This window comes from Branchiostoma belcheri, unplaced genomic scaffold (genome assembly GCF_001625305.1).
Source record: "Branchiostoma belcheri isolate BF01 breed outbred unplaced genomic scaffold, Haploidv18h27 scaffold6, whole genome shotgun sequence".
Taxonomy (NCBI): Eukaryota; Metazoa; Chordata; class Leptocardii; order Amphioxiformes; family Branchiostomatidae; genus Branchiostoma; species Branchiostoma belcheri.
The window spans coordinates 6,830,312-6,835,842 of NW_017804242.1; the positions used below are offsets into that span (position 1 = coordinate 6,830,312).

A 5,531-nucleotide genomic window follows, 5' to 3' on the forward strand; every position below is an offset into this window, starting at 1 on the left:
TGATTTTTTTGGCGGGAGAATTTAAGTGTAAAGAAAGGTCTAAAGCAACAATTTTGGGGGCAATTTGGGGTTTATACGATATGAAGAGGGTGGCTAAGGAATTAATGCGGCCAGCTAAGATACGAAGTTTGTCGGCAGGAGAATTTACGTGTAAAGGTCCAAAGCGACAATTTTGGAATTCATACGATACGATACGAAGAGGGTAACTAAGCATTAGTTACTAAGTTTTTCGGCGGGAGAATTTAAGTGCAAAGGTCTGAAGCAACAATTTAGGGACAATTTGGCATTCAACCATACAATATGAGTAATTTTTCAGTGTTGCTTAACATGAAATTGAAGTCGCCGGCTACAATAAACGTTAAAAGAAAAAGAGAGAAATGTGAGTGCAAGAGAAAAGAGAAATGTGAGTGCAAGTGTGTGCATGTGGAGTGTTGTCCCGTGTTAATAAAGAAACCATACTCACCCCTCCCCATCTTCTTTCACGCAGCCTTGTCTACAAAAGTCTGGTTCTTCCTCCTGCTGCAGTCCAGTCTCCGGGTCCGCATCTTGAAGACAGAGAAACAAAAGTCACTGTATTGACAACAGCAATTGGCCTTACTAATGCAACATCTTATGTCCAATAACATGCACGTTTATGACAGTAAGAATTGAGCTAAATACTGCCTGTAAAGGTCCAAAGCACAGTGCAAAAAGTGTGACGTGCTGTATCTCAAATGGCTAAAAGTGCAATGTGGGACCAAGGAGGTTATACTGGAGACATTATACAATGTAACCTCTTTTGTCAGACTAGTTGTTTGAAGATGTGAAAAGGAGTCTAGAAAAGTGTGACATAGTATGCAATTAAAAGCAGTGAAAGCTTTTGTGACTGAATGATTGGATTATAGGATAGAAATTTATTAGCCTAGGTGTGTTGCTGAACAAATAACCTATACTCACAAGTTACAACTGTGCCCACTGTATGTCTTCTCTCACTACTTTGCTGTCTGCATTTCCTTCTGCATCTTCAAGTCAAATGGTTTGTTGAGCTGTCATCGCAGGTTTCTCACAGACTGGACAGCCTCAGCACACACCTAAAAATAATATAAAAGGATGTGTGATAGAGAAACATCCCCAGGCAACACTGAATAGCCAAACTAATGATAGCATCATGCAATTCAACTATCCCATTGATTGAATAGATTTTGAAAGACTTAGGCTCTAGAAAACTGCTTTTAAAAGTGTGACGAAATGCATTGTACTTGTAGCATGTTACACCTCAGTTCTTATTAATAATAACATGTGAGGCAAGGGATAAGTCAAGTAAGTTGTCAAGCAAATTGCTTGAATCGATGCACAAAAAGATAGGCTTTTCAAAGTGTTATCGTATAGCTATGCCAAAGCTCTTAATAATACATCCAATAGGAAAGGAAACATCTATGACACTGTTGTTAAGTATTGTCTCACCTGCATAACCAGGTACAAACTCTGTGTCTTCAGGTCAACTGGTTTGCTCAGCCGTCATCGCAGGTTTTTCCTAGTCAGGACAGGAACGTCAGGACACACCTAACTAATATAATGAATAACTAGTGTGATGTGTGATGCTCCCCTCCCCCAAATTTCCAGGCAACTAGGTGACTATGAAAGATAATGATAAAATCCTGCAATTTAACTATTTCTTTGCGTAGATGATGCTTGCGGTTGATTGATTGCTTAGATGTGTAGCTTTTTATTGCCTCTCAGTTCTTAACACACAAAAAAAATAAAGTTGGAAAGCATTGTCTCACCTGTACAAACTCTTCACTCTGTCTTCAACTTCAAAGTCAGCTGTCTCATCTAGCCTGGTTTGGACAGGAACATCAGGACTGCTGATCCCTACATTATTATAAAAGAACAATTGATGCCAGGTACATGGCTATTGTATATGAATAGTCTAACTAGCTTCGAGGTAAAGATGATCTCTTGTACGCGACCTTTTACTTTGCCTCTTCCTAGAAATGTTCACAAGTGCTCAAGAAGTCTAATATACTAGTCATTTATTCAAGTCAAAGGCAATACAAAGTTAATGTGAAAAATGTTTTGCTACATGTGTGTTATTTTCATAAAGTGTAAGACATAAGGGAAGAGTGCTAGAGTCAAACAGATCTTCAAAAGCAATCATTATCTTACCTGTGGATGTTGTTGTCATTTTGCTCTTGTGTCTCTATATCACCCGATCTGGTCCAATCTTCTCTTGTCAGGTTCAGACAGTAGTCTTCAATACTGCATCAGTCAGCAGCCACCTAACTATACAGACATTAGAAGTTACACATTTGTCTCAAATAAAGTAAATAGTAGGTTGAATGCAAAATTCAGATTTTTCTCACCTGAGAGTCATTGTCGGTCTTCAAATCACCTGGTCTGGTCCAACCTTCTCTTGTCAGGTTTATGAAGAATTCACCACTACTACATCAGTCAGCTTCCACCTAAATATACGGACATTATAAGTTACACACTTGTCTCAAATAACATCAAATAGCTGTAGTTAAAATTCAAAATTGGGATTTGTCTTACCAGATATTCCTCTTGGGTCTTCAGATCATCTGGTCTAGTCCAGTCTGTCTTGTCAGGTACAGGCAGTAGTCCCCACTACTAGTACTGCATCAGTCAGCAGCCACCTACAGTACATGTAACTACAATGTGTACAGAAATTAAAAGTTACACACTTGTCTCAAATAATACCAAGTAAATGGTACATGTAGTTAAAATGCAGAATTGGAATTTTTCTCACCCGATATTCCTCTTGGGTCATCAAATCATCTGGTCAGGTCCAATCTGTCTTGTCAGGTTCAGACAAGAGTCTTCACTACTGCATCAGTCAGCAGACACCTGACTATACAGACATTAGAAGTTACACACTTGTCTCAAATAAGACCATACAGTTGTAGGTAAAATGCATAATTGGGATTTTTCTCACCTGATATTCCTCTTGGGTCTTTAAATCATCTGGTCCAATCTTCTCTTGTCAGGTTCAGACAGTAGTCTTCACTCCTATGTAAGTCGGCAGTCACCTAACTATGCAGACATTAAATGTTACACACTTGTTTCAAATAATACCAACTAAATGGTGGGTAAAATGAAGAATTGGAATTTTTCTCACCTGATATTCCTCTTGAGTCTTCAAATCATCTTGTCTGGTCCAATCTCTCAGGTTCAAACAGTATAAGTCCTCACTACTGCATCAGTCATCACCTAACTATACACAGACATTAGAAGTTGCGCACTTGTCTCAAATCAAATTAACTGTAGGTAAAATGCAGAATTCAGATTTTTCTCACCTGATATTCCTCTTCGGTCGTCAAATCATTTGTCCAATCTGTCTTGTCAGGTTCAGACAGTAGTCCTCACTACTGCATCAGTCATCACCTAACTATACACAGACATTAGAAGTTGCGCACTTGTCTCAAATCAAATTAACTGTAGGTAAAATGCATAATTGGGATTTTTCTCACCTGATATTCCTCTTCGGTCGTCAAATCATTTGTCCAATCTGTCTTGTCAGGTTCAGACAGATTCGAAGTTCTCACTACTGCATCAGCCTTCATCTAACCATACATACATTATAAGTTGAACACTTCTCTCAAATTAAAAACTAGCAATGCACACACACCTTACATTTATATATAATATCTTTACTTTAAAACAAACACATACCTCGACGAAAACTGTACATAATCTGTATCTGTATCTGTATAGCCGGGATAAGCGCCTTTCGGCGCGACACACCAGCTTCGCAGGCACGCGGCGCGGCGGCAGCTGCCTACATTACACCGATCGACTTGTTACACCTAACCCTTGAACATCTAACTAGACATTGTTTAAAGCTATACAATGACAATGCCCCACTGTACTTGGTGACAGCGAATTCCACTCTGCGATAGTTCTAGGAAAGAATGAATTCTTGAACACCTCGATCCCTGGTTACTCTGGTACTTGAAGGCATGGCTATTTCTTGTTCTCTTCTGGGCTGGTATTAGGTACTTAGTAACTGGGACGTCCACCAGTTTATTAGTCATTTTGTACATCATGTATAGTCTTGACATTTTTCGTCTGTCTTCCAGTGACACCAACTGTAGGTTAGTGGAATATGCTTTATGTGGACTACCAAAACACTCGGCGCAAAATGTTTTGAAAACAGGAATTGCTATCTTTAAGCATAGTCAACTGTAGTGTTTGCGTCAGAAATACGTGGGCTTGGTCATTACTATTTACTGAATTGCTCTAAAATGGAAACGAGCAAGCTTTTAAATTATACATAATGCATTCCAAATGATAAACGAAAGTGTGGTTACCTCGACAAACTTGGGAGCAAAAATAAACTCTGACAATGTGATCATTCTTGGCGATTTCAACACCCCTGGCATAAAATGGGATACTACTGTAGCTGACAACAGTCAGGCCTACACAGGCCAAGCAGAGAAACTACTAAACCTAATGGATAACCACGGGTTATTTCAAACAGTCCAGGAACCAACTAGAAATGGTAATCTCTTGGATCTGGTCTTAGTTAATAACCCCAACATAATTGAGAAGACCACAGTAGTCCCGGGGATAAGTGACCACGACATGGTTCTAGTGGACGTTAACCTGGCACTGAAACAAAACAGGAAACCTAAGAGAAAAGTGTACATCCGTACAAAAGCCGACGAACCAGCCATTAAGAAAGACCTAAAGGATTATGCAAATAACTTTCACAAAAGAACTCAGGATATGTCAGTTACACAGAAGTGGTCAGACTTCAAAGACAAAATGAAAGACACGATGAACAAGCACATCCCAAGTAAGATAACATCAAGCAGATACAACTTGCCTTGGTTCAACAGAAACCTAAGGAGGCACTGTCGTAATACCCCCGTCACATTGTCGACGAGCTTCGGCCGTATTTGTCAATCGCCGAAAGATCGGCCGATTTTGAGATCGACCGACGATCGCGCGTATTTTTGGCTTGAAAATCGTCGCGGTCACATTGTGCGAGGCTCGGGCGATCGCTTGGGAATACATCTATGATAATGAAGTCCCTGTGACATGGCAAGCAGATGAAGCAAGGCCAGTGTATCCACCTAAAAATGAATAGTTTGACCAATTTTTATGTTTGACGTTTCGTAGTATTTTTTAGCAAAGTAATGGAGCGGACTGGCAGAATAAGATATAAATATAAACAGGAATTCTGTGACAGATCCAACTCAAATACTACCACAAGAGCCACAAATTTACACTACCGTCTGGTTAACACAACGACCACCTTTTTAACCAGACAGGAGTCGGCCGAAGCTCGCTCGACACACGGGCGTACAGTTACGGTCGACGATCTATCGATGCTCGCACGATTCAAAATCTTTTTATACACGCGTACCTGAACAAAGCTAATAAGATAAATTGTTCTAAAACTTTGCCTGTATACTTCTGTCTAAAATAGTATGAATCTTCCGGTAAACAAGCCATTCAATGTCAACAAAGTAGACAAAGGTAAAAAGACCCATGCAATATAAACTTCAATTAGTAAGTAATATCTATCA

The 5,531-nt window shown here is 39.6% G+C and overlaps 1 long non-coding RNA gene across 2 annotated transcripts; it reads right to left on the minus strand.

The window, feature by feature from the left end:
* Positions 1–499: 499 nt before the first annotated feature.
* Positions 500–1,809, minus strand: LOC109482522. 2 transcript variants are annotated; one of them, XR_002140955.1, is made up of 4 exons: positions 1,764–1,809; positions 1,444–1,546; positions 937–1,070; positions 500–545 (listed from the first exon to the last, which is right to left on the minus strand). It is a non-coding gene; the product is annotated as an uncharacterized LOC109482522 (long non-coding RNA). The 2 variants fall into 2 exon arrangements; XR_002140956.1 differs by having other exon boundaries at positions 1,444–1,542; positions 1,764–1,806.
* Positions 1,810–5,531: the final 3,722 nt, after the last annotated feature.